The sequence below is a fragment of the Meleagris gallopavo genome, chromosome 4 (assembly GCF_905368555.1).
Source record: "Meleagris gallopavo chromosome 4, MGAL_WU_HG_1.1, whole genome shotgun sequence".
NCBI classification, from domain to species: Eukaryota; Metazoa; Chordata; class Aves; order Galliformes; family Phasianidae; genus Meleagris; species Meleagris gallopavo.
Window position 1 is genome coordinate 200,914 of NC_139407.1, and position 12,707 is coordinate 213,620.

The following is a 12,707-nucleotide window of genomic DNA, read 5'->3' on the forward strand; positions in this document are numbered from 1 at the left end:
ACACCACCTTTCCTTGGCAGTCATGCTAGCTTGACTCTGGGTGCCTGTCAGAACCTTTAAACCTTCTCAGAACGTGCGCAGAAATTTGTTTGTAGTTGGCAAATACAATAGCAAATGTTTTGATTGAACTGCATGTCGAGCTTGCTGTAAGTGCCAGAGTTTCAAAGGGAACTGTGTGATGCTGTGTAAAGAGGACAGGATATGACAGGGGAAATGTTTCCTGCTCTTTAATATTTAGAAGAAATAATTGAAACAGAGCCAAGCAACTCGCCTAGGAAGGAAATAGTGATGTTTATTCAAAGCAAAATAATGACTCTGTTAAGCTGAGAGGACAGTGTTGAGGTATAATTAGGAGGGAGAGTTTCACTTCTCACAGGTGTTAGATTTTTTGAAGGTGGCAGCTGACTCTAAAGCTGCTATATTCTGTTCTGCTTTTGTGAAGAACAAGTCAAGCTATTACCTGATGCTTATCTAAGCATCCTTCCCCACACCCCATCCCTCCCCATGCTACTTCAATTTTATTATACTATTTTCAAAATGTATTCCAGGCAGACTGTGAGGTTTAAGTAAGAGCAAAAAATTATAACATACCAAGAATAAGGCAGTAATCACCCTGAAGTTAAATATTAATCAGGCCAAAACAGTTATATAAATGTCTGCTTGTTTGTGTGTAACAAAACTGTGGCAAAAGCACAATGATTAAGTATTCATCAAGTAAGGACATGGTATGAGAGAAGCTGCCTCCTGTTGTAGCCTCAGACCATTTGTCTTTGACAGCATTTGTTACCTGACTAACAGTTTTGAGACCAACTATTGTGATACAATCATTAGAAGCTCTTTCCTTAAAATTCCACACTTCTCATGCAAGAGCTGAACAAGAATTGACCAGTGATGCTAACACGAGCTTCAGGGTAATATATATGTTTAATGCCTTTATTGCATCAAGTGAGTGGTGTTGGGTCTCAACTGTTTGTCTTCTTTGTGGAAGTTATTTTCTAGTAGAAGTTCAGTAGAATCTTGGTTTTGAGGCAAGGTATGAGACAAACAATTTCCGTGGCCTGACAGCACACACAAACACTGAATTCTGCTATATCCCACAGTATGCACTGCGTTTGGAAAGTGAGGTCTTGTTTGGACCAAGATGGCAATCAGCTGGGGTATTTCCCAAACTCATGATAGTATTTTTTCTCTGGCAGTCTTACTCTGAAGGTCACTCTGTTTCCTGGAAAAGCCTAGATAATAGATGCTTGAAGCCATCTCAAAAACATCTTAGGCTTGTCTTTGCCTGATAATGCAATTTCATCAATTCATAATAAAAATAGGATTTGGACAGCTTATATAAACACATACATATATATAGTTTATATATATATATATATGTATATAGATAGATAGATAGATATAGATATATATGATTCCTTTGAGGAAAATTAGAGAATTAAATGAACTGGAAAGATCTGGGTATTCTAATTCAGAGAAGAAGGAGCTGTACATTGCTATAGTAAAGCAAAAATTGAATAATCTGCATAAAATATTGAATATGCAGTTTTAGAGAAATGTAATACTGTGACACATCAATTCATACAAAAACAAAGGCACAATGTACGTTGGTATGCTGGGAGAGATCCTTGAGACAAATGTGAAAAAATCGGATTTGATCAGTTGGCAAACAGATTACCTCATCAAAATTAAACATGCCTGAGGATACGAATATAGCTGGTTTGAACTACTTGTTAACATATAGCAGCAAACACATCTTTACTCCAAATAATAAATTCCAGTTCATAAGGAATAATCCTTAATATTATTGAACTGTAGAAAAGAATCTTTCAATTTTTTTTAATTTATTTTTATTTATTTATTTTGTTAAGGACAGTGCAGTGTTCTGTGTTAGAAAAATCCATCAATTCTGAATCTACAATGTTTCTTGAAGTTTTTTTTTCTTCTCCTTAGCCCTAAAACCCCCAAAACTTTCTCCTGGACATCTACCCACCCGTAATTTGCTGGATAACATATATGAACTTGCTTTTTAAGTTGAAGAAGTCCTGTGACTCTCAGAATAGAATGCACAATCTCTGATGCTATGTTTGGCTGACACCTTCAGCCAAAATTAGATATGCTGTTTCCAGAGACTGTAGGTTGTGGTTTAAGGGAAAAAAAAAAAAAAAAAAAAAAAGCAACTATCCGTGTGTCATGGACAACACAAAACAAAAGGCTCCAAAACAAAAGAAGTAAATAGTAATTGCTTGGAAGTTACTCAAGTTACTAAATACTGGCAGGAGAAGAACAGGGTCTATGATTCATATAAGTAGGTTTTCATCTCTTTGTTCCTCTATTTTTGATGGCTTATTTTTTTTAAGATATACTGCTGCTGTTTGGGCCTGCTGTTGTGTTTAGATGACCCCATTGGGGGTGGTCTGTTGGTGTGCTGTAAAGTCACTTGTGTCTGCAATAGCAGGAGCTGCTTGGCATTTATCAACCTTTCTGAACCATTTTATTTATATGAAGACCAGGTTTCATTCATGTGATTTAAATAAATGAATATTTATAGTATAAATTATAATATTAAAGTCAGTTGTCTACTATTTTCTACCATATTTTCTCCATCCCTTTTTTCAAGGAAAAGGTAGGTGACACACTGAGTTACATGGGTTAGTGGTGATGGGCTGATGATTGTACTAGATAATCTCAGTGGTTTATTCCAACCTTAATGATTCTGTGACTTTATGAAAAACATTGTGATCCTTTTCTGTCACAGAATCTGTACACATATCCTGACATTGCATTGCACTCCTCTTAATAATTGGGATGTTCTGCTGTATTTGGATTAGGAATTGCTTATTTTAAAAGGTGAAAGTAGAAATATAGTTTGAACTGAAATAGTATGAAGTGAAATAAATGACATAGCATGCCATTCTAATCGGGAGAGCTGGGGATTGAGTCAGCTGAGAGGTCTGCTGGCCACCAGGCAACCTTCCTGCTTGCCAGGTGGGCTTTAGGGCGCAAACTCACAAGTGAATTACATTTGAAAGGAAGAATTGAAGTAGCAACTGGAATATACTTCTTCAGGCTGTGAACAGCTAGTGTAGCAGGTAGATGTTGGCTGGCTCCATCTGCCTTGCTATTAGTTAGCTACAGTAAGGTTAAGAAAGGCACAGCTAAATTAAGGTTACTAATCACGGATATGTGCAAAATGTTAACAGCATGTATTCTGGTACCTCATATGTTACATAGAGATCCGGTTGACACAAACATAAAATATATCCTGCATAACCGGACTGCTACAGCAGCTTACAAACAAACTACTGCAGAAATGACTATAATGCTTTAGTGTTAGATATAAAATCCAGTCTATAGTAACTTTAAGAATGTGCCTTGCACCCTGGAGAAGACAAATGATACAAAAAATGAGCCATAATTGTCTACAGCCTAAAAGGCCCCCTGGAAGTACTGGACAACTCAGCTTTTTCTAGTCAGCACTTTTGCTCACGTGTAACAGTATTATTTATTCTCTCTCACTTTAATACTGCTGAGTATTTTCAGTCTTGGATGCACGGTGTTTGTAGATGCACCATTATGCCTCAAGTCAGAATGGATCCTTTCTGCAAAAGAGACACAAAGATTGGAGTAGATGCAGTTTCAATTTTAAACCATTCTAAATGTTTCAAATGCATGAGATGAATGTTCGGCAATCTGCCTCATCCTAATCCAGTATGTATTTATTTGCTTTAATGGTGTTAGCCTAAACATGTGTATGATCAGTTTATTTCTGGATGACTTTCTGTTTTTTGTCATGTAAAGTTACTCTGACTGTTTGGGTTTTTTCTCTCCATTCTGAAAATGTACAGAGAAGATCCTTTCTCATTCTCTCTGTTTATTTATTCTTTTTTTTTTAATGAGTGTTGAATGCTAGCTGTCCCTTCATTGAACTCATGATTTGAAAAACTATCATGTGGAATGGTGGCTTGAAGGAAAAGTATAAATTTCAGTCTCTGCAAAGGTTTGTACTGTACTTGTCTCCTCCAATGCAAAGTTTAGTTGATCTGGATTATTTTGAGGTCAAAGGTACCTGCTATCTACCAGTATGTTTTGTGGAGTATTTAGAAGTTTATTTAGCAAGGAAAGAGCTATGGTTTGATTTTTCCGAGCTGCTTAACTTTGACTAATATGAATATGCTCCTGCTACTTCTGCAGAAGAATAAACCCTCAAAAAAGTGATGGAATATTAAAGAAAAAATGCACTTGAAACAGTTACTTATAGACCCCTTCCAGGGGGAGAAAAAAAAAAAGGAAAAAGAAAAAAAGATTGCATTCAAAAGATTTTGCTGAACTTGGAAATACTCTTGCAAAGATTCCAACAATTATGTTTTTGTGTGCCTCTAAATGCCTTAAATTCTACAGTAGTCCTTGGAGAAACTTAATACGTGTACCATATTTAACTCATGGACTCATGGTCTATATTATTAGAGAATTTGCCTGCACTTTAAGAAGCATAGCTTCCAAAAGAGCAGATGCTCTTTTTTCTCCAGTTCTTCAGAGAACAGTTTTATGTTGTACTTACTGTAAAGAGATGCTTAGAAGTTCCTCAGGAACTAGAACGACCACTAGGGATGAGAATTCAGAACTGAAGAATGAGCCTTTGCAGCACGCATAAACTGGAGGAAAAGAAAAAAGAGGAAAAGTGAATACAGTTTGTGTGCATGATTTTTTTCCTCTTCTTCCAATGGGGAAACAGTATTAATGAAATACACTGTTACAACTTTCTCTCCTTTAATACTCATGTTGGTGGAAGAGATAATGTAAACATTCAAAGATTAACTCTCACAAGATAAATCTCTGTAGGTGTTATATTTAGAGCTGGAAAACCTAGGACCCAAGAAATCAGAACCTAATTTCATGCCACCTGAGGGTTTTTTTTTTTTTTTTTTTTTTTTTTTTTTTTTTTTTTTTGCCTGAATATTACTGAGCCAATACTATAATACAGTTTAGCATGTGGTTTTCCCAAAGTACTTGGAGGGAAAGAAAAAAGAAGGAAAAAAAAGTGAATATTTTTACAAAAAATTTCCTGTGTTTGTTTCATCAGAAGATGCATGTTGCAGAGTCTTGATTCCAGGTAAGAATAGCAGGAAGGCTTCTTCCCATATTGAGCTTCCAGAATGCATATCTGAGCTGTGGAATGGTTGTCTTCACCTAGTGAGCAACCATCATTGTTTTGCCCCAGAGTGTGTACTTGCAGAAGGCATGCTCTGTGGTGTGCACCCTCTATGGAGCAGCTTCTTTTGGGGAAGGTAGACAGCTTTGAAATGAGAATCAGGGCAGCAATAAAAGCCCAATTTCCTCAAGATCTATTGCACTGCATTTAGAATAATACGGAATACTTCTGCAGAAAAACAGAACAAATGTCAGTCTTAAGGAAATACTACTCTTTTTTTTTTCTTACGGATGAACTGTGTTTGAAAAGGAGGAGGTGAGGGGAAATGCTGGGTTAGTATTCATTTACCATAAAAATGTTCTGTCTTTGAGGTGATGACCGGTCAGTCTCATTGTTGTGTGTCTTGTTCATATGACTTAGAAACTTGCTGAAGGTGTACTGTGTTCCTCAGTGAGATTTTCCATAAGCAGTAGTGTATTAAGGCAACTGTCTGATGGATTAATTTATCCTGCTAATCATAAATTAGGGTCAGGGCTCTGCTAAGCAATAAGAACAGCAATAAGAACAGCCCTGTAGCACCATTATTATGCATTTGCTCTACCAAAAGCGAGTGGATACTATGGCACTCGTATGATGTCTACACCAAATATTTTGACGCTGTGACTGGGTCAAGTCAGAAGTAAATCTAGCTCAGCCTTGTAATTTGAGTGGTGGCATGGTAGATGCCTGCAGAAGAGCATAAGAATAGATCAGACAAATAATGGTACTCCCCAGAGCACTCTTTCATCATCAGTGATTTGTGCTTACAGCTCTGCTTCTGGTAGAGGTGGTTTCTCTGTAGTTAAAATTCTTTAATCAGTTTATCCTTCATGAGTTTGTAATTCTTGCCAGAATGAATGTAATATATTAAAAGCTATATCATCCTGGGGCAGTAAGTTTCATAGATCACAGGATAGATCACAGGATAGCATCCAGTACCTTACCGGTAGCCTTAAAGGAGCTTCTCTTCTGTGGCCAGTAAAAAGAAAGAGTAAAATGCAACAAGATACTGACTGTGAATAAGAATTAAATTGTGAATAAAATTTAACTCAGTATTTCAAGAGTGTTTTTTTGAAATGTATCTTAACAGTCCCTCACCGTGATACTTGAGCTGGAGAAGTTCAGCACCTGAAATAGTGCAGAGGCTGTATGCTGTATTTATAGCTCGTTTCCCACAAAGATTTCTCTATTACTTCTGATAATGGTGCCTATAGCTGGTTACTTCACATACTTCTCTACCTATGCTGGTGTTTTGGTGATAAGATGTATCACTTGTCTCAAGAACAGCATGATACATCTTGTCAGAGTCATCGTGAACATTGCTTCTAAATTCTCAGGCAGCACTTACAGCTCTTCATAGAATCTACAGGAAGAAGATGCCAAGGTCTGATCCTATTTTCTGACTGCAAAATATTTGAACTGCATGTGCTACTGTCTTGCACCTCTTTCCTTACAAAAATAGCCCTCATCCAAACTAATGGCTTCCTACAAAAACTTATTTCATAGTGTAGAAAGGTACTTGGTCAGTTTGTGCCACTGTGGTTAAATAGCAATAGCTAAACTGTAAACTCATGGACTAAGCTGTGCATACACAGGCTGTTTTCTGTGTAGCTGTGGGATTCTGGTACTTGAGAGAGACTGCCGGGTGCTATCATAACCCAAATGATACCACAACTAATTTAAGACAATATTGCTCTTGTCCTGAAACCAGTGTTTTTTCCAAGTGCCTTTCTAATTTAAAGATACAGCTGTATTCACGTGGTTATTATTTGTGAATCTTTCTTCTAACTTCTGCTTCCAATATTTTTAAAGGTACTGAATTTCCCAGAAAATAATAAGGATGTATTTTGATATAGGAATGTATATACCATGTATTGTATCTCAGCTTGAGAATCTTAAAAACAATGTCATGCGAGTGGTACTACTTTCCTCATATTTCATTAGCTATTTGTAAGTTAGGATGTCAATTTTAAGAGACTAATATTAATGCAGGAAGGTGCATATGAGGGCCTTCTGTGAATGTAATTTTTGCAGAAGTTTGGCATATTGTCAAGTGTTGGGAATTTGCCTTTGATCAGCCTTCCAGTGCCCCTGTAGGAGGCTTGGACATGACAATGTCTACTGTGGCTGTAGTGAAACTGCCATGGCACTGCACATTGAGAATTGGTGCATTTCTTTAGATAAGGCACAAGACCTGAGGAACAGGAATCTATGCTGTAGGAAAGTTTCTGCTTTTTCCCATAACAACAGTTCTTTAAATAGGAGCGCCGAAGTTCCGTCAGCAAACCAGTGTCCTTGCTACAGGCTAGAAGGATATGTTTACTTGGTGGAGTTCAGCCACTGGGTGTTCCCAAGTCATGAGGTGCTGGAGCTGACTAATGCCAGGTCAAATGGAGTGACCTGTGAGTGTGGAGGAGGAGACAGCAGCTGACAGGCTCGGAATCTGTGTGCTCAGAGCTCCCCGGGGGGAACCATTGATTGCTTTTTGTTGTTGTGCTTTGGTCGGTTTAGCTTCTGTGCATACAGCCATTGTTATAACGAGGGAGCTCCTCTTGCAAAGGTTATTCTGACACTGCTGCACTGTATCTGGTGCTGCCGGAATACCTGGTATGTGCAGCTGCGTGTTTACCTAGTGCTGGGAAAGTTCAGTTGTGTTATTACCGGCATAAGGATCCTGCTGGGGCAAACTTCTGCCTGCCACTTAATGCTTCACTGAGGGCTTCTCTGAATCCAAGGACAGTACGTATGCTTAAATGTACCACTGTGTGTTTGAAAGACATCTTGGTTCAGAAGACTTAGCAGACATACAAGATAACATTGCTGTTGGGCTCCAAACAAGAAAATGAGGTGAACATTGTGCAAAAGTTCACGTAAATGCGGAGATGCAGACAGCAGTATTTTATCCTTAAAACAAGCACTGCAGGGTATGTGAGCCTGTGCAGGGGTTGGAGAGGGGCTCCTTTTGCTCCCCTCCTTCCCAGTCCCTCTCCCACATGTGCAGAAATCTATCTGCTCAGACAGCTTATTTTCCCCAACTGTGTGCCATGGAGAAACTTTCTGCCTCTGTTGTTTGCTTTTTGAATGTTCATATTCTATCCACTGTTTCTTGCTGTGAAACATCTAATTTTTCTCCCTACTTATTTTCCATACTCTGTTTCTGCAGAGGTGTGATATTCTGAAGGTTGCAAAAGAAAAACAAATAAACAAAACAACAAAAGGGCTGGGAGTATCTGTGTTAATTTGGTGTACAAGTTGTGTGGCATATGATGAGAGCTGAGTGCTGTCCTGTCCCTTGCTAATTTGAACTTTGTGCTAGATCACCCGAATCCAGCAGAGGTAAATGGAAGTGGAAGAAGAGGAGAAGTCAGCGGGGAATTATGTGACTGAACTCAGGTACCTGGTGGTTGTTATCTCTCCTGGAGGGAGAAACTGCAGAACTATATGATTAAGCAGAGATGCAGCATGGGTTAGGTCCAGACCAGTGCTTCAGGAGCGATTGGAGTGGGTGGTCTTTGAGCAGTTCAACCCTCACAGCTCAGATACCAAAAGAATCAAGCATTTGCATCTACCTTTTACTTTTTTGGCCATTGATTAGCAGCTCTGAAGAAAATGCCTACAGCAGTTTTCAATGTACGTTATATCTAACAGTATGTAGAAAAGTCCATGGATTTCTTCCCAAAGTGATTCCTGCTCTGCCTCTTGCTTTTTGTTTGCACTGCCCGATGTCCTGTGCCTGGAAGTGGTTAATAGTGATTAATATGGAGTCTCCATGCAGCAGTTTTATTTCAAGTAGCATTTCAGAACAGCTTTTTATGAAAGCTGCAATGATTTGAGGAACAGTTTTTTTGCCAGCTTAGCTTTTTTTTTTTTTTTCCCCCCCAACTTGCATACATATAGCATAGATGTTCTGACTATCTTTGGCTTTGGGTGCCAAGTGTAGAATTTAAAATCTTTTTACTTAGACCATCACAACCTTTAGGACCTAAAAGAATTACTTCAACCTGCCTCACCATGGATTTTTATTTTTAAAAATAGCTCACCTGAGAATATGATGTTTTACAACCCTTTCTATGTTTAATAAACAAAATATCTGAGGTTGACGTGATAGTATTCCTTGACTTGCCTTTTTCCCCCTCATTTCTTGTCCCTTCTCTCTGAAATCTTTGCAATAACTGGTCATTTGGTTGGGGATTCCTGGACTTTCAGTCCATGCACTCAGATTGTCCTTGCAGACATAGTAAACCCTGGTGTACTGCTGTTGGAATTAATTGCACTAGGCCCTATCCTACAACGAGGTATGAAGACCTCAGACAGTCAAATTGCCTTGAAGTTAAATACCACATCTCAGCTGTGTGATTACTGTGTGATGACATGACTCTTAACTTGCCATGTTCCTTGATGCGTGCAGAGCAGCTACCAGAGAGTCTCTTAGATCATCTAAATTTGGGGTAGTGGGAACACAAGGTCTGTAGGGGTGGAAGCAGAACCACCAAAGGGTTATAGGGGTACTGCAAAAAGAGACAGAGGTTCTGGGGGAGAGGGGGGAACAAAAGGAAAGGGGTCTTTTAATGCCAGCTGTAACTCTTCCCTCCTCTACACAGGGGGGTATTTTGGTATGTTGGTATCATAGGAGGCCTACTCAGTTATTTCAGGCATACACCCTATTACAGACTTTGATTATAAACTCAGGAAAGTAAGGAGGAAAAAGCGTTAGAAAAGTAAAGCTGTCAAGCTTTTGTTTATAGCAGTGGCTTCTATTCTTGTTATTCTGGTCCTTAGCAGCTGAGAGCTTTTAAAGGAACCTAATTAATGATATTGACTTGTGATAGTAGTACTGAAGGTAAGTCCATTGCCATGACTGGCCCTCCCATCTCAATGGCAAATACCCAAAAGGGGAAAGAGAATAACACAAAGGGGAGAAAAGCAGTTTGTGCTCAGTGCAGCTTTTCTTGTGACATCGATGTCAGAAACAGGCAGGGAGTGCTGTTGCGTGAGTCAAGGTCACATTGGCAGAAAGGGGAAACCAGGCTGTCTCAGCCACTGCTCTGAGCAGCCTGCAGGCCTTGGCAGGCTGAGCTGTGCATGAGCAGAAGATAGGAGGAAATAGAATAAGGTGGCAAAGGCAGCAGAGGACATGTGCTGGGGTCTGTGGGGTCTGTGAAGTTCTCCAGTAACCCAGCATTACGTCCCTGGAAAGCCTTTCAAGTTCTTTTCCTCCCCGCTTGTGACAAGCCATGTGCTGGGTCACAAGCTTTGAGGAAGAGCATCTGCTGTACTAGACCACGACGGGGGAGTGATCGTGGCTCAAGGCTTGGCTAGGGACAAGCATCTGATAGAATTGCCCTCTGGCTGGGGGGAGCTTACAGTGGAAGGAAGCCCTGGCTTTTTCTTGCCAGTGTGAACTACAGCCTGGGCTGGTTGATTGTGTGAGTTCAGGCTGCAGGCTGTGCTTGCTCTGTGAGAGCTGCTGGGTCTGCATGGATGCACAGCTCCAATAGAGAAAGGTGAAGGTGACTCCATGACCACCATTCCATCAAGATGACTAAGGCCCCGTGATTCCTGGTGTGGCCACAGTCCCACAATGAGAGAGCTTGGTTGTTTCACCCTACCTGCTTTCCTGGCGCCAGGGTCAAATTAGCGATGTGGAGCCACATGATGGTTGCAGCACCCTGTTCTCTCCTATATTTATGTTCCTAAGCTAGCCCCCCTGTTCCTAGCAGGATTACTTTGTGTAATTGATTTCTGGTCTGTCCCACCTCATATTTTCCAGTCAGTCTTGCTTCCTAGAACTGTATTATTTAGCTGTTTAGTCTGGGCTAACCCAATCTTTTTTTTTTTTTTCCTGCTGACTTTAAAATCTTCTGTGCAAGAGACTGAGTTAGACTGCTCTCCTCTCAGTCAGTTTAAAGTAGAGACTAGAGTTCAGACCATTAATCTTAAACTAGAATGTTTGGATGACTTATTTAATATTAAGGGGAGCATATAGCAATCTATAGCAGTGCTCTGTAAAATAGCTGTGGGTTGAGTTTGGTGGGTTTTTTTTGTAACCTACCAGTTATGAGATCTCTCAGAATGTAAATTCAGGTTATGCTTAGAAAATGAAAAAGAATAAATTATTTAAAAAACAGAACAATTAAAGGAGATGCTAGCAGGAGCTAAAACACTAATTTCTGCATCATTATAAAGATGGCATATGCCATATATTTTCTTCTGAACTTACTTCCAATGAGTGCTGTAAACCTCTGTGGGTGGGTAGCATTTCCTCCCTCCCTCCCTCCCCCCAAATTTCCCTTCCTTCCTCCTTTTTTCCCTCCCTTCTCTTTTTTTCTTTCTTTCTCTTTCTTTCTTTCAAAAAATAAATAACCCCCAAGCCCTTCCCCCAACTCAAAACACACATACAATAAACCTATTCGAAACAGGCTGGTAATAACTGTTATGGGGTAAAGTGCAAGATTGTTCACTGAGCCACAAATCCATTTCCTCTTCACAAGGGAGAAGAAACCCACATGTTAACATTAAACATGCAAGAACAAAAATCTCAAGGGAAATGAGATCTTGTTTTCTAATTTTTTGGTTGTTTCATTTTCCCTGCCACAGTCCCATGGTTTTATTTTGTTGAAGAAGCAGAAAAATTTCCAGAATATAAGATCAGTGTCAGCAGGCAGCTTCCTTGGAGACAGTTGTATAAGAATTGCACTTTGAAGCAATCTCTCATTTAGAGCTGCAGCTCCCTGTGAGAGTGGATGTAGTTCTGACTCCTGCAGTCTTCTTTGGCCATGAGGTACGTTATGGGGTCAGCTCTGATTTGAGGGGTATGTAGTCCTTGTGACTGACTGTAAAGAGAAATGGTAGTTTGAGCAATACTTGTCATTCCCCTTTAGTGTATGTAAATGGGATGCTAGAAATAGCAAGGAAAAGCAAGTAATTGAGTGATGCCAGTATGCTTCAATCTGAGAGTCTTTCACCTGGGATTTGGGAGTTGCAATTTGGTCTCGATTTTTGTTTAAAATGTGGCTTTGTTCAAGTGGCAGGAACAAAAGGCTTTGGATCTCCTGGCCGTGGTAGTTAAAAAAGATTTTTTTTTGCTTGCTCTTTGAAGTGGGGTTCTCTAGACAGTATAAAGGAAAAAGGAAAAAAAAACTGAAGAAACAACAGTAAAACCCCACCCCCTTCTCTCCAAAAATGTGCCTGAAACTTTCTGGCCTTTTTTTAAACTGTGAATCCTGTATTTTGGCACAAGTATCCCAAGTCCTAACACAGGCACGCATGCTGCCTGATGTTTCATTTCAGGTTATAAACTGGATTACAGCATGCTTTTGCCCTTTGGGCATTACCCAGGGAAACCAGGCCGGATCTGCGTGATGTATGAACAAATCTGGTGAAAGGATTGCCAAATGAGAAATAAATGACAGGCAGAGATTTTTAACAAGAATTTAATTTAAATTTCATTCGTGATAAATGACTATCAGTGCTGTTTACCTGGTCAGTCAGTCCAAGAATTCAAGAAGTACATTCA

General features: G+C 39.5%; 1 protein-coding gene across 9 annotated transcripts in view; it reads left to right on the forward strand.

Annotated features, from left to right (window-relative positions):
* TRIM2 (tripartite motif containing 2) overlaps positions 1-12,707 on the forward strand; it is a 67,085-nt gene that overhangs the window by 11,523 nt on the left and 42,855 nt on the right. The window contains exon 1 of one of the 9 annotated variants that reach the window (XM_085221952.1): positions 11,815-11,972. The exons of 7 other annotated variants lie outside the window; for them this stretch is intronic. The gene's annotated coding sequence lies outside the window, so the exon portion shown is untranslated. Of the gene's footprint in view, positions 1-11,814; positions 11,973-12,707 lie in introns of those variants that run through there. One more of the 9 variants, XM_085221955.1, reaches the window with a different exon arrangement.